The 24,755-nt window shown below is 40.8% G+C and overlaps 1 long non-coding RNA gene across 1 annotated transcript; it reads right to left on the reverse strand.

Moving 5' to 3' along the window:
- Window positions 1–19,148: 19,148 nt before the first annotated feature.
- LOC142167923 (uncharacterized) lies at window positions 19,149–24,211 on the reverse strand. Its single transcript, XR_012698172.1, has 2 exons — window positions 23,373–24,211; window positions 19,149–19,789 (listed from the first exon to the last, which is right to left on the reverse strand). It is a non-coding gene; the product is annotated as an uncharacterized LOC142167923 (long non-coding RNA).
- Between the last annotated feature and the right edge of the window lie 544 nt (window positions 24,212–24,755).

Genomic DNA, 24,755 nt, shown 5'->3' on the forward strand with positions numbered 1-24,755 from the left:
TTGTACAACTGGTGAATGAGCGCGGGCTCAGGATGGTTTAAGGACTTCGTAGAAATGGTACTCAGTGCCACGTCATTGGAAGGTGTCGACATGGACTTTCCACGGGTGAGTTATCTCATGTGAGCAGATTAGTGGTTGCATGGTGTTGACAAAGATTCTACGAAGATTTTTATTAGCTATCCGGTAAGAGGTCGAATATGTGAATGTGGCTAGTGATTTAGAGTGTTCATAAAATTATTAACAGGAGATTTCAAAAAACAAATTGGCGGGTCGATTATGCGAGATCATGTCAATGTGGGATAAGGAGTCTTGGTGGGTTCTAGAGTTATGCAATGGTAGCTCCAAGCTAAGTGGGAGAGCCTCACCGCCTACGATTGGATTGCATTGTTATCTACTTCTGAGGTTTCTAGTTATCGGCATATTGGTTGGTTATTCCGACTAAGGAAAGATAACATCAGTGGTAATTTGAACAAAGGAGTTGAGCAATGTGTGCTATAATTGGCCTTATCGATTCATATTCTGGATTTGGGAAGACTTAGAGTTTATGCTTCATGTAGATGTAATGTACAAGGAAAGTGAGTCAGCCGGATGCTTCTTTGAGAAGGTGTCCATACGCTAGTAGGGCCTTGGAGTTTGATTACAATCGAGACCAAGTCAGAGTGGATGACTCTCAACAACGGCCTTAGTGGATTCAAAAATTTAAGTGTGGTGCCCAAGGATTTCGAGTTCGTAGTATGGTTAGGTATCGAGCTTTTGCAGCAGATTATGAAAGGGGCATGAAGTGTTCTACGTTAATTATCTTTGGGTTGCGGTGTAGCATTGGAGGAATGGAAGAAAATAACTTCGGATTCATAGAGGGATTTTCATAATAGGTGTACCAGTTAAAGATGCAAATAAACGCATAAGGAGGGTATGAGATGGTTCGTGGGTTTTGGAGACAACGTGGTCTCATGAAATGAGATCACTCAGTATGAGTGCGGATTTGGGTTCATGATGTTTTGAATGGATCTATTATTATTCCTAAGGAAAGTCCAGAGTAAATTAGAAGAAGTCATATCGGTTAGCAATGGTTGAATTGGCATGATGGTGGCAATGATTAGTTCCTTCAGCGTGTTAAGTTATACATGTGGTTGGTGGAAATACGTATGAGGCTTGACATCCGCCGTAATTGATTTTATTTGGTGGCATTCGAGTATTATGGCCTGCTATGTGTTGATGGATCCCGGAAGAGTTATGGTGGTTTAGACCACTATTTGAGGATTGTATTTTCTACGGTTATGGGAATTCAGTCGTGTGTTGCAATGGTTCTCCTGAAATGAGTTAAGTAAAACATTGCTATGTGATGGAGTGTTTAATCTATTAGTGGATAAGGAGTCATGATGGAATTCTTGTACTCTCACGTATAGGTATGTTAGGTGCAGTGAGCGGTATGGGAATTGGGAGTTGAGGATCAAGGTTACAGTTTGGTGTCGACAAGAATGTCAAGAGCTCGTATGAGCAGGAAAGGATTCAGATGGTTAGAGTAAGCTGGCATTGCCTTTAACGGTTTTATGTGTAAGAGGCTTTACGTACTGATCGCGGATTCCTAATTTGCCTTACAACATTAGTGTGGTCGGTGGTATGGATGTACAGACTTGTTACCTGGTACGGAAGGTTGTGGGAGTGTATCTCACGGGAAGATTGTATAAGTGTGACATATAGTCACTTGATTGATTAAAGATTTAGAACCAAGTATGGAGATTGTGGTACTATCTTTAATGTGAGAATTTATGCCAGAAGGGCGCTCGGTTCATTTGTTTGTGGACTGTGGAAGTTTATTTCGTATTTGACGGTTGTTCTTTTGTGTCATGGGAAAAAGGGATATTGTGGATCCTTGAAATGTTATTAACCCAGTGCGGTACGATCAGAATCGGCTTGAGGTCTGTGGATGGATCTAAATGTGAACGGGGCTCTTTATTTTCAAGCTAGATGTGTTCATTTCAGCATAACATTGTTTTCGGAGGGGTCTTCGGGCCTTGGATGTTATTTCTATTGTCGGCCCTTCCGTGTAGTTTCTATTGTGCCATGTGGGTTGTGAGGCGGTTTGATTATTCGCACTCGTATTGAGATCCCGTATAGTTTGCGGTGTTATATGAGTAGGATGGATCTCGAGATGCATGTCATTTATTGTACCTTAGTCGTGCTTGAGTTTTGTAGCATATGGCGCTATCTGATGGTATTGTGCACTTGGCGTGCTTGTGGTTGACATTAGGGTATTTCGTAGGTATAAGCGTTTTGGCTTGATGGGTACTTCCCTATTTATTGTCATGTGTGGATTGGGTGGCACGCCGCCACGGGTATGTTGTTTGGATTGGGTTGCACGCCGCAACTGTATCATGTGTGGATTGGGGTGCACGACGCAACATTATGATGTTGAGTACAGTTCCCCATATTTATTCTCACGAGTCTTATTTCTTATGTTCTGAGGAAGGTTCATAACACCTTTTCGGTTGTTTATATTGCTACGTGGATTGAGTAGTTCTTTCCAGAGTTCATTTTTCCTTATGTATTACATTCGAGTTTGTCACTTGTTGGCACATGGTGGCATCATATGAGACTTTTGGTAATGATTGTGGTGGCTTATTACAGGAACGACTTGTACTGGGTGAGGCGAGATTTTTGGACCTGGGATCAGTGCGATCAGATTTATATAGTTATTCAGTTCATAATGAGGTAATTGTTCCTGTCAGGAGGAGAGACTAAATGATTTGTTGACTATGCAGTTGGTTATGAATTTCTACACATCTCTTCCATCGTGGCAGTATTGCAAGAGTTGGAACTGGACTTATATATGTCATGAGGTGTGTTATGAGCATCCGATTCGTGGGATTTCGGCTATTATTGTCAGAGGATGCTATTGTGGTCATGTGAATAATGCGGTGCATGGTGTGAATTCAATGAGAGTATACAATCATGTAGTGGTACATCGTATATTGATTGAAACAATGTTCGTATGTTGGAAGCATGCCTAGTAGAGAATTTCGGGTGTTGGGATTTGGCTCTAAGGCTTATTTGCCTAAATAAAGGGGAGGATCTTCCGATTTGCTAGAGCTAATGTGCTCAACTAAGTTATGGTAGCAAGGGTAGGTGCACGAGGCGCTAAACAATGATTTCAGCAAACTCCGGAGTAGTTCTTAGCACGTTCGAGGACGAACATATATTTAAGTGAGAGAGAATGTAACGACCAAACCGGTCGTTTTGACTGTTAGAACCCTCTGCCCCTAAATAATACTCCCTGTATGTGCTTTTACTAATTTTTGACTTGCTGGGATGGTTGGTTCGGGATTAGGAAGTGTTCGGGTTGAAATTAGAGCACTTGGCTCCTTAGTTGACTTTAAAAAGGGCAAGTTTGACTTCGGTCAACATTTTTAGAACATGACACCGAAATCGGGATTTGACGGTTCCAATAGGTTCGTATGATGATTTTGGACTTGGGTGTATGTTTGAATCGGGTTTTGGATGACCCGGGAACGTTTCAACTCCTATTGTGGAAGTTGGCATTTTGGAATGATTTCATAAATTTGGATGGAAGTGCATTTCAAGGTTATCGATGTATGTTTGGGATTCCGAGTTTGGGAATGGCTCCGTATGGTGATTCTGATTTTGGTATTGGGAGCGCGTCTGGATGTGGAATTGGAGGTCCGCATGTCATTTTGGGATCATTTGGCGAAAGTTAGAAATTTAAAAGTTTTTGAGAAGTTTGACCGGGAGTAGACTTTTTGTTATCGGGGACGGATTCCAATTCTAGAAGTTGGAGTAGGTTCGTAATGTCAATTATGACTTGTGTGCAAAATTTGAGGTCAATCGGACGTGATTTGATAGGCTTCGGCATCGATTGTAGAAGTTTGAAATTTTAAAGTTCATTAAGTTTGAATCAGAGGGTGATTCGTAGTTTCGATATTGTTGTGTTATTTGAGGCCTCGACTAAGTTTGTAATATTTTATGGGACGTGTTGGTATATTTGATTGAAGTCTGAAGGGCCTCGGGGTGGTTTCGGATGGTCAACGGATCAACTTGGAGTTTTGTTGTGTTGCTGAAAGGCCTGAGTTCAGGTGTAATCGCACCTGCGGAAAAAGGGCCGCAGGTGCGATGCTGCAGAAACGGCAAGGCAAGCGCAAAAGCGAAGTTGGCCAAAAGGCCTGGGGCCGCAGAAGCGGGCACAAACGCGCAGGTGCGCGCGCACAGATGCGCTGCATGGGGCGCAGATGCAGGGGTTGTTGGGCCGAGCTTGAACTGCACCTGCGATGGAATTTTTGCAGGTGCGGAGCCACATGTGGGCCCTAGGATTGTTTTATCGATTCTTCGAGCGGAGTTGGAAATTTTTGTAAATTGAATTTTAATGAGTATTAGAGCATGTATTTATGGATTCGCACATTCATTGACTAGTTTTGGATCTATGTGGATCGGTTGGAGTTGTTGGAAAGGCTATGGACCGTTATGGCATTTCGGAGCGAGGTAAGTCTCTTGTCTAACCTTGTAAGAGGGAATTTACCCCAAATGTGATTTAAATTAATAATTATTGCTAATTGTGGGGGCTACGTACGCACGAGTTGACGAGAGTCTGTGCATCGCTACTAATATTGCTATGTACGGGTAGTTTAGGACTCAATCATGAATTTCTTGTGATAATTGTATCCTTTATTTAATTAAAGTATTAGAATTATATTGTAAATTGTTAGAGAAAATAGTAAGAGACGGAGATTTCACATATTTGAATTCTTGCGCAAAATATTTGACTGTTAATGGAAATTGCACATCCTTATGTGTTAATCTTATAATATCTTCTCATTCTGGAGGTTCATAAGAAATGACCTCCTTTCTTGTGGAGTGGGCCGAACGCCTCAGCAGTATAGATGCATCTATGGATCGTGCCGCACGTCCCTCGACAGTTTACACGACACTCTGGATTGGGCCGAACGATCTCGACAGACATCGTGTCTAATAATAATAATTACAAGATACCTTGATATTTTATTGCAGCTTGTGAAGCTAAGTGATAAATTGGAAATTATTGGAATTGAAAGAATTAATTATTTATGTTGGTTAAAGAAACTTATTGCTATTCCTTTAAATGATGTTGATTTAAATATTTATATTTTGATATTATTGATCCTTAATGAGTGTCAAAGTCGACCTTTCGTCACTACTTCTTCGAGATTAGACTCGATACTTACTAGGTACACGTTGTTTACGTACTCATGCTACACTTGCTGCACATTTTTGTGCAGGTACATATATGTCTACCGGCCTTGTTGGCGCAGAGGTATGGTTAAATCCGGGGACTTAGGTAAGTTGTATTCTATATTACGATCCGTAACCAGCAGAGTCTCCTTCAGAATTATTTATATTTCTCCTGTCTAATTTGTATTCCGGACAGATGCTGTATTTTATTTTACTCCCTAGAAAATGCTCATGCATTTGTGACACCGAGTTTTGGGAGTGGTTATGTGTTGCTTAGTATTTTAGTTGCGAAAATATTTATCACTTACTCTGTAAGTTCTATCTGTTACTATTTAATTGGAGAAAATTACGTTTTAATAATACTAAAAAAAGTAATTAAGTTAATTAATTATGGTTGGCTTGCCTGACAGCGGTGTTAGGTATCATCACGGCCTTTAAAGGATTTTGGGTCGTGACAATTGCACTATTAAGGATAAGTGGAATCTTAGTGAATTGTCCAGTATGCTTACTCAAGAGGAGTCAAGACTTAAGAAACAAGGGAGACATTCAATTAATCTCATGGGTCAAAGAGCTGGTAAAGGACTTAAAGTGAAGGCCCACAAGTTCAAGCAGAAGAAGGCACCTGCTAAAGCTCCACAGGATGCTAAGAAGAAACATAAGGAAGATATTCTGAACTCGTTGCCTCCTAAGTATGGACCTTTTCAAATTAACTATCACACTATTAAGGATAAGTGGAATGTTAGTGAATTGTCCAGTATACTTACTCAGGAGGAGTCAAGACATAAGAAACAAGGGAGATATTCATTTAACCTCATGGGTCAAGGAGCTAGTAAAGGACTTAAAGTGCGGACCAACAAGTTCAAGAAGAAGAAGGCACCTACTAAAGCACCATAAGATGCTAAGAAGGAGCATAAGGCAGATACGTGTTGTTACAATAACAAGGAAGGACACTATCAGAAAGATTACCTGAAACGTAAAGCTTGGATCAAAAAGAAAGGTACAATTAGTGCTTTTGTATGTTTTGAATCAAATTGTCACGACCCAAATTTCCCCTCTATGACGTCGTGATGACACCTAGTCTCTATGACTAGGTAAGCCTAACATTTCAGAATAATGAAATAAAAACATAAATTTATCAACTAGTTGTTCAAAAATATACAGTAATCCCAAAACCCGGAACATCGTGAATCACAAACTACAGAAGGAAAGTCTAGTGTCTCTATACATCAGAGTCTAACAAAAGAAAAATACAGAAGATAATGGACACTGGAAAGAGTAGAAGGGGACGTCGAGGTCTGCAGATGCGGCAGATATACCTTGAAGTCTCCAAAGCTATCCCGACTCACTGATAGTGCAGATGATAAGGAGCACCTGGATCTGCACACGAAAAACATGTGCAGAGAGTAGCATGAGTACACTACAATCGGTACCCAGTAAGTGCTAAGCCTAACCTCGGTCGAGTAGTGACGAGGTCAGGTCAGGGCCCTACTGGTATATATATATATAATAAAACAAGGTAGAATGAAATACCGTAGTAAAATAAAGACTGAAATTTAACAGGAATGAAATCATAGAAGACAATAACTCAGTACACAGAGATAACAACAGGGGATCTCCCGTGATACCGTCTCGTAGTCTCAAACATAAATGTGCAGGGGGATCTCCTGGAATACCGTTCCGTAGTCCTAAAGTAAATCTGCAAGACAGGGGGGTCTCCCGGAATACCATTCTGTAGTCCCAAAGTAAATATGTAGTATAGGGGGATCTCCCAGAATACCGTTTCGTAGTCCCAATGTAAATTTGTTGTACATGAGGATCTCCCGGAATACAGTTCCATAGTCCCAAAGTAAATATGCAGTACATGAGGATCTCCCAGAATACCGTTCCATAGTCCCAAAGTAAATATGCAACAAAAAAAATAGAATTCAATAGTTACGACATGAAATTCTATAGTTCAACCTAGGTACCAGTTAATGAAAGACAAGTAAATTCACTAAACATGCTGCACATAGTTCAAGTAAACAGTTAGGCAAGTAGGCATGCTATTCTAATCTAGCAGGATACTACACATGCTGATGAAACTCAAGTAAGAAAGAAATCAGGTTATTACTTAGTGAAAAAATCGGGCTTTTACACTATTAGCCTATGTACATACTCGTCACCTCACGTACATGGCACTCATAAATCAAAATCAGTACAAATCCTAAGGGGATTTCCCTCACACAAGGTTAGGCAAGCCACTTACCTCGAACTAAGCTCAATCAATTGGTAACAATGGCTTTTCCACAAATATCTGACTCCGAATGCCCCAAATCTAGTCAAAAACAACTACATATCATAAATACAACTATAATAGACTAATATAATTTATGAAATCAAGATTTTAATAACAATTCCAAAATCCGTCCTAAAAAGTCGACCCGGACCCAAGTCTCAGAATCGGGTAAAAGTCACAGAATACGAACATCTATTCACTCACGAGTTCACTCATACCAAAATTAACCAAATCTGATGTCTAAATCCCAATCAAAACTCAGAAATTCGGTTAGGGAACTTTTCCCCCATTTTTCCAACTTTTCAATCCAAATCCAAAAATAAATGGAGAAAACAACTATAAATTAATGAAATACAACCAAAAATGAGTTAGGAATCGTTACCCCAAAGCTCTCTCTAAAAATCCATCAAAGAATCGCCAGTTTCCGAGCTCCCAAGTCCAAAAATGGAGAAATGAATCAAGCCCTCAAAACTCTCTCTTTTCTTCCCAGCGACTCAGCACCTACGAGTTTTCATTAAAACTCCAGAGTCCACACTTGCGCGCCTAAGTCTGCTTCTACGGATGCGCTTCTGCGTCTACTCATCCGCTTCAGCGGAAACCTTGAGTCCTTCTTATATCCGCATCTACTACTACCATTCCGCAGATGCGGCTCCGCTCCTGCGGCTCACTCATCGCATCTACGACCACTTACTCCCAGGCCTAAAGGTGAACCTGCGATCCCAGCCTCGCTGCTGCGAGGCCGCACCTGCAGATTCCCCACCGCAGGTGCGAAAACACCAGAAACTAGCATGTCAGAAATTCTTCTAAGTCCACCCGAAACTCACCCGCGGCCTCTGGACCTTGACCAAACTTACCAACCAATCCTAAAACACCATACGAACTCAGTAGATCCCTCAAACCACATCAAACAATGCCAAAATCACAAATCATCCTACGATCCAAACCTAAAGAACTTGAAACTTCCAAATTCGACGATCGATGCCGAAACCAACCAAACCACGTCTGATTGACCCCAGATTTTGCACACAAGTCATATTCAACATTACAAACCTACTCCAACTTCCGGAATCGGAATCCGACCTTGGTATCAAAAAGTCACTACCAATCAAAATCTCTAAAAAAATCGACTTTTGCCATTTCAAGCCTAAATGAGCTATAGACCTCCAAAACACAATCCGAACACGCCCCTAAGTCCAATATCACCCAACAGAGCTAACAGAACAGAACCGAATAAAATCCAGATTTTAAGCTCCCGTTTTAGGGACGATGTGTCCCAAAACACTTCGAAACCCAAAATCAAAACCTCCTGGCAAGTAGCATAAGCAGAAAAAGGTACAGGGGAAACAATAAATAGGGGATCGGGGAAAATATGCTCAAAACGACCGACCGGGTCGTTACATCCTCCCCCTCTTAAAATAATCATTCTTTTTTCGAACGAGCATAGAGACATAACTTAAGCGGTGAAAAGATGAGGATAACGGCTGCGCATATCCTTCTCGGTCTCCCAAGTTGCCTCCTCGATCGGTTGTCCCCTCCAATAAACCTTCACAGAAGCAATGTTCTTTGACCTAAGCTTTCTGACCTGCCTATCTAAAATATCCACTAGCTCCTCAACATAAGATAGATCCTTATCCAATTGGACTGAGCTGAAATCCAATACATGAGCCGGATCACCGTGATACTTCCGGAGCATATAAATGTGGAATACCATATGAACTCTTGCTAGGCTGGGAGTTAAGGCAAGCTTGTAAGCAACTTCCCCAACTCGCCGCAACACCTCAAAATGGACCAATAAACCTTGGGCTTAGCTTGCCCCTCTTTCTGAACCTCATAACTCCCTTCATAGGAGAAACCCAGAGCAAGACCCACTCTTCAATCATGAATGCAATATCACGAACCTTCTGATCCGTACAACTCTTCTGTCTGGACAGGGCTGTGCGAAGTCTATCCTGAATCACCTTAGCCTTCTCCAAGGCATCCTGAACCAAGTTTGTACCCAAATATCTAGTCTCGCCCGGTTTTAACCATCCCACTGGGGACCGACACCGCCTACCATACAGAGCCTCATACGATGCCATCTGAATGTTGGACTGATAACTGTTGTTGTAGGCAAACTCCGCAAGTGGCAAAAACTGGTCCCAAGCAACCCCAAAATCTATCACACAAGCTCGAAGCATATCCTCCAGTATCTGAATAGTGCGCTCGAACTGTCCATCCGTCTGAGGGTGAAATGGCATGCTCAACTCAACTCGAGTACCCAACTCATGCGGTACAACTCTCCAGAATTGTCATGTAAACTGCATACCCGGTCGGATATAATAAATACTGGTACGCCATGAAGCTTGACGATCTCACGGATGTAGATTCGAGCTAGCTGCTCGGAATAATAGGTAGTCATCACAGGAATTAAATGAGTTGACTTGGTCAGCCTATCTACAATCACCCAAACTACATCAAACTTCCGCTGAGTTTGTGGGAGTCCAACAATGAAATCCATAGTGATCCGCTCCCATTTCCACTCCAAAATCTCTAACTTCTAAAGCAATCCACCTGGCCGTTGATGCTCATACTTTACCTGCTGACAATTCAGACACCGAACTACATATTCTACTATGTCCTTCTTCATTCTCCTCTACCAGTAATGTTGTCTCAAGTTTTGATACATCTTTGCGGCACTTGGATAAATAGAGTACCGTGAACTGTGAGCCTCCTGGAGAATCAAGTCACGCAAACCATCCATATTAGGCACACATAGCCTGCCCTGCATCATCATCACCAATAGTGACCTCCTTAGCATATAAAAAGAAGACCGATAGACCACATAAGCCAATACTCGACTCGGATCAGAAATATCCAATCTCATAAACTGGCTGGCTAAGGCCTGAACATCCAATGCCAATGGCCTCTCTGCTAATGGTAGATATGCTAAACTCTCTGCCCGGTGACTCAAAGCATCGGCCACCACATTGGCCTTCCCCGAATGGTACAAAATAGTGATTTTATAGTCCTTAAGTAGCTCCAACCACCTCCGCTGATGCAAGTTAAGATCTTTTTCGTTGAACAGCAGCTGCAAACTCCGATAATCGGTGTAAATCTCACAAGGAACACTGTACAAATAATGCTGCCAAATCTTCAAGGCATGAACAATAGCTGCTAACTCAAGGTCGTGGACCGGATAGTTCTTTTCATGCACCTTCAGCTGTTTGGACGCGTAGGAAATCACCCTACCATCCTGCATCAACACCGCGCCGAGACCAATTCATGATGCATCGGAATATATAGTATAAGACCCCGAACCTGTAGGCAATACCAATACTGGGGTTGTAGTCAAATCCGTCTTGAGCTTCTGAAAGCTCTCCTCATATTCCTCTATCCACCTGAACAGGGCACCCTTATGGGTCAACCTGGTCATAGGAGATGCAATAGATGAGAATCCCTCTACAAAGCGTCGGTAATACCCCGCCAAACCAAGAAAACTCCGAATCTCTATAGCTGAGGACGGCCTGGGCCAACTCTGCACTGCTTCAATCTTCTTCGGATCCACCTGGATCCCCTCACTCGATACTATATGACCCAAGAATGCCACTGAGTCTAGCCAAAACTCACACTTTGAAAATTTTGCATATAACTTCTTTTCTCTCAAGGTCTGAAGTGCAGTCCTCAGGTACTGCTCATGATCCTCCCGAGTCCGGGAGTACACCAGAATGTCATCAATAAACACAATGAAGAATGAGTCAAGATAAGGCCAGAACACACTGTGCATCAAGTGCATAAAAGCTGATGGGGCATTGGTCAGCCCAAAAGATATAACAAGAAACTCATAGTGACCATATCTGGTCCTGAAAGCAGTCTTCGGGATATCTAGCTCCCGAATCTTCAACTGATGATATCCTGAACGTAAGTTGATCTTGGAAAACACTCTAGCACCCTGTAACTGATCAAATAAGTCATTAATACGAGGCAATGGATAGTTGTTCTTCACTGTGACTTTGTTCAACTGGCGGTAATCAATACACATCCGCATAGAACCATCTTTATTCTTCACAAATAAAACAAGAGCACCCCAAGGTGACACACAGGGTCAGATGAAGCCCCTATCAAGCAACTCCTGCAACTGCTCCTTCAACTCCTTCAGCTCAGTAGGAGTTATACGGTACGGAGGAATAGAGATAGGCTGAGTGCGCGACAATAAATCAATGATAAAATCAATATCTCTGTCGGGCGGCATGCCCAGAAGGTCAGCTGGAAAGACATCTGGAAAGTCCCTCACTTCTGGAACTGACTCAACTGTAGGGGTATTAATACTGATATCTCTCACATAAGCTAGATACACGTCACACCCTAGGGGTATTAATACTGACATCTCTCACATAAGCTAGATACACGTCACACCCCTTCTCAACCATTCGTTGAGCTTTAAGAAATGAAATAACTCTGCTGGGAGTGTACTCTAAGGTACCTCTCCACTCTAATCATGGTAAACCTGACATAACTAGCGTCACGGTCTTAGCGTGACAATCAAGAATAGCATAATGGGGCGACAACCAGTCCATGCCTAAAATAATATCAAAGTCCACCATGCTGCAATAATAAATTGGCTCTGATCTCAAAACCACTAAGAGCAATCAAACACGACCAATACACGCGGTCCATAACAAGAGAATCTCCCACAGGAGTAGACACATATATAAGGGAACTCAAAGAATCCAGAGATACGCCCAAATACGGGGCCAAATAAGAGGACACATAAGAATATGTAGAGCTTGGGTCAAATAATACCGATGCATCTCTATGACAGACCAGGACAATACCTGTAATGACAAAATCAGAAGTAACTGCCTCTGTACGAGCAGGAAAGGCATAATATCGGGCCTAACCTCCCCCTCTAGGGCGACCTCTACCTCCCCGACCTCCACCTCAGGCTGGCTAAGCAGCTGGGGTCGCAGCTGGTGCTAGAATCATAGCCCGAGGACCCGGTGGAGCACGATGTGGATGAGAAGTTTGTGGAGGTGCACCACTCCTAAATCTGGGGCAATTCCTCACCATATGGAGAGTATCTCCATACTCAAACACAAGCTATGGGAAGGTGTGGCTGCTGTGACTAGTTCGAGCCAGGTCTGCTGGACTGGCCGCTAGGAACACCGCGTGCAGGAGGCACACTAGATACTGGCGGTGCATAATAAGGCTCATGGGGCCTAGAAGTGGCCGGAACACCACTGGCGACTGGAAGAGCTGAATGAATGGGGCGGCTCACATAACCCCTACCACGATGAACTGCTAGGGCACGAGCACCAGAATAAGAACTAGTCTCTCGAGACCTCTTGGCCTCTCTCTCCTCTCTATCCCGGGCAAGAATTCTCTCCAATATCCTGATAATACTCGCAACCCGTTGATAAGAAATATCTATCTCCAACTCCCTGGCCATACTAATCTGGATGCTGGGCTGCATTCGCTCAATAAACCATCGAACCCTCTCTCGAACTGTGGCAACCAAGGTCGATGCATGTCGGGACAAATCACTAAAGTGAACTGCATACTCTGACACAGTCATAGCACCATGGCGCAGCTGTTCCAACTCTGCGTGCCATGAGTCCCTGGGGCTATGAGGGACATACTCTCTTAAAAACATGTTTGAGAACTGAGTCCATGTATGTGAAGCTACCTCATCCGGACTACTCAACTCATAAGCATGCCACTACTGATAGGCTTCTCCTCTAAGCTGGAATGTAGTAAAAGAAACCCCACTCATCTCTGTTATGCCCATAGTACGGAGAATACGATGGCACTCCTCCAGAAAACCCTGAGCATCATTTATAGCCAATCCGCTGAAGATAGGTGAGTGGTACTTCTTGTGCCTCTCAAGTATGAGCTGCTCCACCTTAGAAGCTATTGTCCTAACTTTGGGCTGAGCTGGAGCTACTGGCTGTATTGCTACAATCTTTGGAACCTGGCCGACTTGAACCCACTGCTCTGGAGTACCGGCGACGGGAGTCTATGCCCCTCCCCCGGCCTGAGATGTGGCAGGAGCAAGTGGAATCAGTCCAACTTGAGCTAAGGTGCTCAACATGCTCAAACATTAGGCTAGAGTCTCCTGGAGGGCTGGTGCAGAAATAGGTGCCTCACGTGTCTGCCCTCCAGTTGGAGCTACTGGGTTCTCCTCTGTAGCAGCTCATGCGGGTGCTCTGGTTGCACCACGTGGACGTCCTCGGCTTCTACCCCATCCCCGGACACTCGCGGCTCTAGCAGGGGATGTGGGTGCCTGGTCATCAGATCTGCTTGTACGTGTCCTCATCATCTGTGAGAGAATATAATACAAAAGTTTAGAATTTTTTGAAGTCAACAATTTTCGCACGACAAGGAATCAAAGTAGTGAAATTTTTCCTAACAGTTCCATAGCCTCCCGAAAATAAGTACAGACGTCTCTATACCAATCCGTGAGACTCTAATAAATCGGCTTGTGACTCACACCTACGAACCTAGAGTTGTGATACCAACTTGTCATGACCCAAATTTTCCCTCTGTATGACGTCGTGACGGCACCTAGTCTCTACGACTAGGTAAGCCTAACATTTCGAAATAATGAAATAAATATATAAATTTATCAACTAGTTGTTCAAAAATACATAGTAATCCCAAAACTCGGAACATCGTGAATCACAAACTACAGAAAGAAAGTCTAGTGCCTTTATACATCAGAGTCTAACAAAAGAAAAATACAGAAGATAATGGACATGGGAAAGAGTAGAAGGGGACTCCAAGGTCTGCGAACGCGGCAAATATGCCTTGAAGTCTCCAAAGTTGTCCCGGCTCACTGATAGTGCAGCTGGTAAGGAGCACCTGGATCTGCACACGAAATATATGTGCAAAGAGTAGCATGAGTACACCACAATCCGTAAGTGCCAAGCCTAACCTCGGTTGTGTAGTGACAAGGTCAGGTCAGGGCCCTACTGGTATATATATATATAATAAAACAAGGTAGAATGAAATACCGTAGTAAAATAAAGACTGAAATTTAACAGGAATGAAATCATAGAAGACAACAGATCAGTACACAGAGATAACAACAGGGGATCTCCCGAGATATCGTCTCGTAGTCCCAAACGTAAATGTGCAGGCGGATCTCCCGGAATACCGTTCCGTAGTCCCAAAGTAAATATGCAAGATAGGGGGATATCTCGGAATACCGTTCCGTAGTCTCAAAGTAAATATGCAGTACAGGATCTCCCGGAATACCGTTCTGTAGTCCCAAAGTAAATATGCAGTAGTGGGTGATCTCTCGAAATATCGTGCCGTAGTCCCAAAGTAAATATGCAGTACAGGGGGATCTCCCGGAATACCGTTCTATAGTCCCAAAGAAAATATGCAGCTAAACAATAGAATTCAATAGTTACGGCACGAAATTCTACAATTCAACCTAAGTACCAGTTAAGGAAAGACAAGTAAATTAACTAAACATGCTACACGTAGTTCAAGTAAACAGTTAGGCAAGTAGACATGTTATTCTAATCTATCACGATACTACGCATGCTGATGAAACTCAAGTAAGAAAGAAATCAAGTTATTACTTAGTGAAAGAATCAGGTTTTACACAATTAGCCCGTGTATGTACTCGTCACCTCACGTACACATCAATCATATATCAAAAACAGTACAAATCCTAAGGAGATTTCCCCCACATAAGGTTAGGCAAGCAACTTACCTCGAACAAAGCTCAATAAATCGGTAACAATGCCTTTTCCACGAACATTCGACTCTGAATGCCCCAAATCTAGCCAAAAACAATTACATATCATAAATACAACTATAATAGACTAATCTAATTAATTAAATTAATATTTTAATAAAAATTCCGAAATCCATCCTTGGGTCTCGATCCTAGGCCCACGTCTCGGAATCCGGTAAAAATCGCAGAATACGAACACCCATTCACTCACGAGTTCACTCGTACCAAAATTAACCAAATCTGATGTCTAAATCCCAATCAAAACTTAGAAATTCTGTTAGGAAACTTTTCCCCCATTTTTCCAACTTTTCAATCCAAATCCGAAAATAAATGGAGAAAACAACTATAGATTAATGAAATACAACCAAAAACTATTTAGGAATCGTTACCCCAAAGCTCTCTCTGAAAATTCCTCAAAGAATCGCCAATTTCCGAGCTCCCAAGTCCAAAAATGGAGACATGAATCAAGCCCTCGAAACTCTGTCTTTTCTGCCCAGCGAACCCGCTCCTGCGACCTCATCATCGGTGCCGCTTCTGCGGCTAGGACTCCGCACCTGCGAGTTTTCATTAAAACTTCAGAGTCCGCATCTGCGGATGCACTTCTGCGTCTAGTCGTCCGCTTCTGCGGAAACCTTGAGTCCTTCTCATATCCGCATCTGCGACTGCCCTTCCACAGATGCAGATCCGTTCCTGCGGCTCACCCGTCGCATCTGCGACCACTGAATCCGAGGCCTAAAGGCGCACCTGTGGATTCCCAACCGCAGGTGCGAAAATACCAGAAACCAGCATGTTAGAAATTCTTCTAAGTCCAAGCTTTCACCCGTTAAGCATCCGAAACTCACCCGAGACCCCTGGGACCTCGACCAAACATATCTACCAATCCTAAAATGCCATACGAACTCAATCGATCCCTCAAACCACATCAAACAATGCTAATATCATAAATCATTCTCCGATTCAAACCTAAAGAACTTGAAACATCCAAATTTGATGATCGATGCTGAAACCAACAAAACCACGTCCGATTGACCCCAAATTTTGCACACAAGTAATATTTAACATTACGGACCTACTCCAACTTTCGGAATCGGAATTCGACCCCGGTATCAAAAAGTCCACTACCGGTCAAAATCTCCAAAAAATTCGATTTTTGCCATTTCAAGCCTAAATGAGCTATAGACCTCCAAAACACAATACAGATATGCCCCTAAGTCCAAAATCACCCAACAGAGCTATCAGAACCGACAAAACTCCATTCCGAAGTCGTCTTCATATATTTCCAACTACAGTCAAAATCCTAAGACTTGAGCTCCGATTTTAGGGACTAACTGTCCCAAAACACTCCGAAACCCAAAAACAATACCTCCCGGTAAGCCACATGAGCAGAAAAAGGTACGGGAGAAATAGTAAATAGGGGATCGGGGCAAATACACTCAAAATGCTCGGTCGGGTCGTTATATCAAATTTAATAGAAGTTCCTAATAATATTTGGTGGCTTGATTCTGGTGCAACTGCTCATGTATCTACTATGTTGCAGGGATTCCTTACGATCCAAATTACAAATCCAAATAAGGATTTCTTGTTCATGGAAAATCGTATGAAGGCTCCAATTGAAGGCATATCGACTTATCGTTTGATCATGGAGACTAGACGTCACCTTGATCTATTACAGACCCTTTATGTACCTTAAATTTCTAGTAATTTGATTTCTCTTTCAAGACTTGATGTTTCTGGATTTGATTTAAAAGTTTGAAAATGAATGTTTTAATTTATATAAGAATGTTGCTTTTTATGGTTCTGGTATTCTTATTGATGATTTATATAAATTGAAACTCCATATTATTTTTTCTGAATCCTTTCTTACTGTTCAACATAATGTTGGAATTAAACGTAGTTCATTAGATAAAAGTTCTGCTTACTTGTGGCATAGACGTTTGGGTCATATATCCAAAGAAAGGTTCGAAAGATTAGTAAAGAATGAGATTCTTTCGAATCTAAATTTTACTGATCTTAATATATGTTTGGGTTGCATTAAGGGAAAGCAAACCAAACATAGTAAGAAAGGTGCCACAAGAAGCACCCAACTTTTTCAAAATATACACACCGATATTTGTAGAGCCTTTGATGTTCCATCTTTTGGTGGAGAAAAATACCTTTATCACACCTCTTTTTTACGGGGAAAGGAGTTTTTTCAATTTAAGTGACGTTGAAAAGGAATCATTTATTTTATTTATTTAAAAGAGTCGCCACTCAAAATTATTTAATTACGGTGTTCCGAGACACCGATTTATTTTAGAATCCCAATTCAAGGAAAGTTGATTCTATCTATGGTCCGTGAACACAGAAGATCGGGTAAGGAATTCTGTTAACCCGATAGAAGGTGTTAGGCACTCCCGGTTTTCGTAATTTTAGCACGGTCGCTTTACGATCATACCTGGCTTAATTAACGGATTATTATGCATTTTAGGACCTACGTGCATTTTACCATTTAGCATTTTTAACTTCCTGATTATTGGATTATGAAATTAATCTTTAAAACAGATCACGTGTGTGTGGATTCATTTTGTTCGGGTATCAAAATCATGTCACGCGTACGTGTACACAATCCATAACATTAAATTATTTGCTAAGATTGTTTGGCCAAAGTCGCGCGAATGCGTACCTTGATTTATTTTGGGAATCATAATTATATCACGCGAATGTGTACATAATCACGATAATAGATTAAAAGCGTGTCTAAAGCATTCTATGAATTAAGAATTATTTTTCGCAAACTAGTTTTGAGATTGTTGTGAGGCCATGACTTATGAAAATTATTGTAGAAAAATGGGTCAACTTTTGCTCTTGGGCCCGGCAGAAACAACATCTTTTGGCCCATACGAGTATTCAAGAAATCGGGCAAGATTATTAATTCTACACAATATTTTGTGTTAGGTCTAGCAGAAGATAATTTAATAGCTCATATATTTGAATTTTTTTTTGTTATTCCAGCTACTTATCTAATTAACGAAGCAAACCCTTGGCTCAATTGTCCTACTAGACCAATTACTCCAAAGTTTAAAAAAGCCTTAATGTAATAATATTTTCAGAATCCAAACAAACAGGCAACCTAACAACATCTCAATATTTACAACTCTGTTTCAAACTAAACGAGAAAATTAATCATAAATGAACAGATAAGAGTCATCAACTAAAATGCTAAACATTAACAAAAGAAACGATGAAATCACGGTTTATCTATGTTGACCGAAAAGCATAGAGCATACAAAATAATTTCAAACATCACTAAGTTATATGGCACCACGAAAAGGAACGGACCTTTTTATATATGAGAGGACAAAGATGGATAGTCGGCGAGAAATCTCGAGCAAACTGGACCGGGGACGGAGAACTCGCCGGCGACTGACAGGTGTTATGAATCTAGCCCAGCCCAATATAGATACCAACACAAATGTCACATAACCGAGAAGAAGCAATTGGGCCAAGCCTTCACACAGGTTACGGTGGGATCCAGGTTGAGGCACATCGTATTTGTTAAATAGTGAGTGACACTATGAGTAGGCTATCGTAAATTATGTGCAAAGTCACCCCTCTCAAAAGTAACAACTCCAGTGCTGCTGTATTAGTCTTTCTCATCCCCTTTCTTCTTAGTTCTGTTGCAATCTTCCCTACTCTAGTTAGTGTTTGCTTTGTAATTCCAGTTTAATGTTCAATATAATCGATCAGTTCTATTGAAAGAGAGTCGTCTACTCTTAGTTTGTTACATTAGTGCTTTCATCGATTCAGACTCTAATGGCAGCGGTGATACTGGATAACTTCAGCAATGGCAACCCATAGGACTGGGTTTTCATTTTCTAAGGATTTCGCTGATATTCGTTCCATGTTAATGGAGTTAGTGGGGGGAAAAGGCTACGATGTCCATTCCACCCTGAGGTCCACTGAATTTGGGCGGTTCCGCGGTAGAAATCCGGAGTCTTGGATTTTACAGGCGGAGAGGTATTTTGAGTTTTACTCCATCGCTGACGATGCTAAGCTCTCTCTCTTTAGCATCATCTTACTTGGATGGCGAAGCTTTAGCTTGGTTCCAATGGCTTTATCGGAACAAGCAATTTGTCGACTGGAAGCATTTTATGGAGAAATTGAAGCTGCATTATCACAAATGGATCCCCTTGCTTCGATAGGGTGTTCGGTTGATCTCCAATTTTGTTCTAATTGTCATAAAACTTTAGAACTACCAAGGACCCAGGGAAGTCCTCTTACTGCTACGAGTCATGTTTCCAACTTCTTTGAGGTTGAATCCACATTTAAGCATAAAAACTCTGAGGCCAAACATATGTTCGATGAAATGTCTACTAGAGTCTTTTCGAAAGCAGTGGAGGAAAATTCTCCTGTTATAGTAGTGACCCAAAGCACAAATGCAAACACACGTGTCTCTCACTTTGCAGTTGATTTGGATGATAATCACTCACCTAAGGTGTTCGACGAAATGTTACATAGCGGTTGCGCCAAAGTATTCGTTGAGGTGCCATCATATGCTCCAACCAACATGCCCGATGAAGAAGCTATGGGTCCTAAAGCAACAAAGTCCAACTGTTTGATGAAAGTTCTCAAAAAGATAGACTAGATAGGTGCATGACTAAACATTCTCTTGATTGTGGCGCTAGTACACGACAAATTGAATTTAAGACATTTGAACACACATATGTTGCTGAATATTTCATGGAACCTGAGACTATTGCGGAACTATGCCCTGATAAATATTTTATGGAGAAGGTGGATGGCATTCCAGCAAATGAAATTCTTCCGGATGAAATGACGCATGATGATGAGCATGGGAAATCTAATGTAAAATTAAATGATCACCATAAATTGAGCCGATTTCCATTTGATCTTGGTTCTAATTTTCTTTATGTCTCCATGCCCGTAACTACAACGGTTCTTTGTGTATGAGATCCAGGAATTAGTCCCGAATTCATGCCTCTAACAGATTCGATAGAAAACATGAAGGCACATGCACTTTTTGAAGAAGTTAGAAAAGGGAGTTGTTTGTTTGCAAAAGATGTACGAATGGGAGCATGTAGGTAGAGTTGAAATGAGTGTTGAATGTAATTATAATTTTAGAAATTCGTGTGCATCATACAAGCTACTGGGTGAGTCGGTGGCACATTCATTTCTGTATTCTTTTGATGGTGCTCCAACTTACCTTGAGGCGCAATACATGATTACGAAGTTGAGGTCTTTTAGAAGTGGTATGGTGTGGTGTCACTGTGAGATTGCGCATCTAGTTTTTATGTTGCATTGGCTAGTAATGGATCTCATTCATTATGAAGAAGACATCACTCGCTACAACCCTGTATAGAAGATTTTATTGATGCTTTCCTGCTGTGTTAGAGTTCCTAATTCTACAGTTCTAAAGTTGAATCAACCTAGTAAGGTCTTGGCTATGTTGGCTGATAAAGAAGGATGGAAGAGCACAGTGCAAGCAAATTTCTTAAAGCTTGATAAAGGACTGCATTATTTCAACTTAATGGAAGAGTCTAAGATCGAACATGACAATGCGCAATATGTCATCATTGTATATATGCTTGGTCGATCAATTTAATTAGTTCATGCTGGAAACTATATATATGAAGTAGTAGAATTCATGGATATAGACTTACTGGATGTTGGGCTTAATTTAGAGGGCTTGCCGAGCTGGGGTTCCATACCGTCATATATTTTTTGCAACGTTATTCGTCTTCCATAGAAGACTTGGTTGTTTATGTCAAATTTTCTAATCTTCCCTTTTCCTGGTATACATGGTATCGCTATTTTCAAATTTTTTTCTTAGCTCTGTTGCAATCTTCCCTACTATAGCTAGTATTTGTTTTGTAATTCCAATTTAATGTTCAATATAATCAATCAGTTCTATTGAAAGAGAGTCGTCTACTTTTAGTTTGTTACATCGGGTGACAGGTTCGACGTGAGTAATGGAGAAATTTGAAACTGCTTTTGTGGTGTTTTAGTAGGTGAAACCAACAGCTATTCAAAATGGTTTAGAGGTGATGTTTTTGGAGGAAGAAAACAAGCAGCGGTTGCTGCGTTTTTACTGCTTTTGTGCTATCTTTGTGGCTGCATTTTGTTTACTGGTTTTTGATGGCGGAACAGTGAGGTTTCTGGGCTACTCCTTGGCTGCGTTTTTGGGACTGCTTTAGGGGTATTTTAAGCTGTTTTTGAGGTTGGATTTGAGCTAGAGTTTCAGCTTACTTCTTGGAGTTTTCAAGCTATTCCCATGGCTAGAAATGTAGTTTTAATTTAGTGGTGGGTTTTGAGGGGTGTAGATGCTGCGTTTTTGCAGCTATGTTTTCTGCAATTAAACTGTAGAGGAAGGAAGGAGAGGCAATTGAGTGGTTTGCTCATGAGGAAAAGGGATCGATTTTGGATTTTCTTTTCTCTTACTTTTCCCTCTGTTTTTGTTTTTCTCCTCTTTACCCGTCTATTTCTCTGTCCCGTTTCTTCTCTCCCCATCTCTCTATCTCCTTTTTTTTGTGTGAGGAAGAAAGGGATCAATATATAGTGAGTGAAAGATGCCAAAATAGGTAATATGCTGTGAAGTGTGACGGTGTAATGTAAATTGCCAAGAAAGTGAGTGAGTGGGAGTTAGTTACTTGACATAAATTGGAATGCTTGGCATTTGGCAATTCTTCATTTGCTCCTTTTTTTATTTTTAAAGATAATCTAAAATTAAAAATACTACACTAATATTTTAAACTGAAAAAAATATAATAAACTACTAAGAAAAGTTATAAAATTACTAGTGTTACAAATTAGAGGAAAAATATATTTTTGTAAATTTTCTTTTCTTTTGCAAATGAAATACATCTAATATCAAAAAGTGTAATTCTTTTTGTAGTTTTAATTTTATTAAATAAACCTACTAAAAAGTGAAATAAATATCAAGATTAAACTTAGCAAATATTACATACTAAAAAATGATGAAAAATTCAAATATAGTCAAAAATTAGGTGCTCACTGTCACACCCCTTTTCTACCCCCAAAAGAGATATGTGTTATGAATTGTCGTGGGTTAAAGAGTTTTTTCAATTAAAGTGACTAACTTGAATAAAGATTATTTTATTTACAAAGTAGCCATTTGGAATTGAGTTTTTGGGTGTTCCAAGTCACCTTTTATTTGAATCCCTAGTCAAAGGAAGGTTTGACTCTATTATTATTGGTCTGCAAAAATAAAGTCCGGGTAAGAAATTCTGTTGACCGGGGAAAAGGTGTAAGGCAGTCCCCGAATCCTGTGATTTTAGCACGGTCGCTTTATTGACTATATTTGGCTTATATTATTTTTGGATAAACTGTGTTTTATTGGTTTCCATATTTTAGCTATCCGTTTTTATTGCTTGATTATTCCTAATTAAGGAATTGTGTTGAAACGAACCACGTGTGTGTATTCGTTTGTTTGGTGTCACGCGTATGCATACACAATCAAGAACACTTTATTATTATTGAGATTGTTTCGTCAAAGTTGCGCGGATGCATTCCTTGTCTTTATTTTTGAAAATCGTAGTTATGTCACGCGAACGTATACATAATCATGATGGATTGATTAAGAGCGTGCCAAAAAGCACACTAACATTTTTTGTGTTATTTTCTTAAACTACTTTGGGATTTTTGAGAAGGCCATGGGCTATGGAATTTATTGTGGAAGGAATGAAGTAAATTATTTAAGGAAAGATGCACTAGCTTATTAAAAGGAAAGATGGGCCAGCTATGTTATTTAAGGCTTGCTGGACTTGAATTATTGCTTAAGGCTTCGTGGGCCTAGCAGAACAGAAAGATTCGGCTCATATGTATTAAAGGCATGCCTACAAGTCAGATAATGGCCTACTTGTTTTTATATCTTAGATAGCCAATATGCCTTAGTTAAATTCCCAAATGAAATCATATAAGACTAATCAACTTTCATTTCTAAGCTCTTAGGACTAGACAAAATACTAATGTTCACGCAAGTGACTAATGAAATGCTCCAGCACACCAAATCAAGTAAACATAGAAACAAGTAATTAAGACTAAAGGAAAGATACTTAAACGTAGAAAAAGAATAAACTGGACCAAACATTTAGCAAAAATAATGCAATAGCAGTAAAGGACAAGTTGAGAATTGACCTTTCTTTAGCAAAAATTTCTTCAATAATACAAAAACTCCAACGACTGGTTTGTTCGGACAAGAGTGACTCCCAAAAGAACTTGAAAGAAACAAAGGACTCTCGCCGGAGCTCAAAACCTCGCCGCGAAGCTCGAATGGATCCCTCAGACTTCGAACTTTGAACTGGTTTGATAGAGACAGAAACGAGCTATTTTGGGTAGAAATGGAGCTCTATTTTGCTGGTTTTTCACTCGGTTTTACTGCATTCTCTGGCTGATTTTGGGACAGCTTTTCAGCTGGTTTCGCAGCTGACTTTTAGTTGGTTTCATAGCTGATTTGAGCTGGTTTTCGCAGGGGTTCGGGGCTATTTTTTGGGGTGGTTTTGCGTCTGTTTTTCAGCTGGATTTTGGATGAATAAGCAGTGTGTTTCAGCTGCGTTTTTTGAAGCTATTTTGGGCTGTTCGTCAGCTTCTTTCGGGGGACTTTGAAGCTGCTTTTTTGATGGAGTTTCGGACTGTTTTTCGCCGGTATCTAGCGGCTGTTTTAGCAGCTGATTTTGGTATGATCTTTAGGGTGGGTTTTAGGTGCTGATTTTGGAGAAGCTAAGGCCGCTCATCTTTGTTTTGGAGCTGTCCCCCTTTTTTTTTTTTCCGGCTGTAAGAGAAGAAAAATGGGATGTTATTTCTTTCTTTTTTTCTAACTCTTTTTATTCTCTCTTTCTTCCTCTTTTTACTCCATTCTTTCCGTGTTGTCCCCTTTTTCTTCCTATCCTTTTTGACTTTTCTCCTCACTTTTTTGACTTTTTGTTGTATGTGTTTAGGGTGTAGATGAAGTTCCATTTTTTGTGAGTGTCCGTATGTTTTTGTAGAGGGATTATGTGAGAAAAGTGCATGAAAAAAGTGAGAGTGTGAGTGAGGAAGTAGGAAATGAAGTATTTGTGAGATGAGTGGAAAATAAATTCACGCATAGTAAAAACTTAGGTGCTCACAGCATGCTCCTCTTTGCTTAGAAACATGAAGAATTTTCAAGCAAAGACAAGGTGAACCATGTGACTAATTTTTTTACCAAATCATTATTTAAAAAGAAAAAAGAAATAAAAGAAAAGAGTGCAACCGAGTCCTACTTTTGGACAGCCTACATATCCCAGGTTATAAGGGAATTAGGTCGCGTGTAGTTCAAGGGAAATGATGAAATGCTGAGTTGGAGAGTCGAGTGAGGTTCTGTCGAGGCTCCGATCTGTAATTGTGTTATTACATCAAAGTCAAAAGAGACTAAACAAGCCTATCAACTATAAGTTACAAGATTCATATCTATAAGTCTTCTAAAACTTGATCTTGAGTCTTGACTGGTTCTTCACGCAGACTCTGATCTAAACCTTGATGCTTGCTAGCTATAGGTGCTAG

Source organism: Nicotiana tabacum, chromosome 13 (genome assembly GCF_000715075.1).
Source record: "Nicotiana tabacum cultivar K326 chromosome 13, ASM71507v2, whole genome shotgun sequence".
Lineage (NCBI taxonomy): Eukaryota > Viridiplantae > Streptophyta > Magnoliopsida > Solanales > Solanaceae > Nicotiana > Nicotiana tabacum.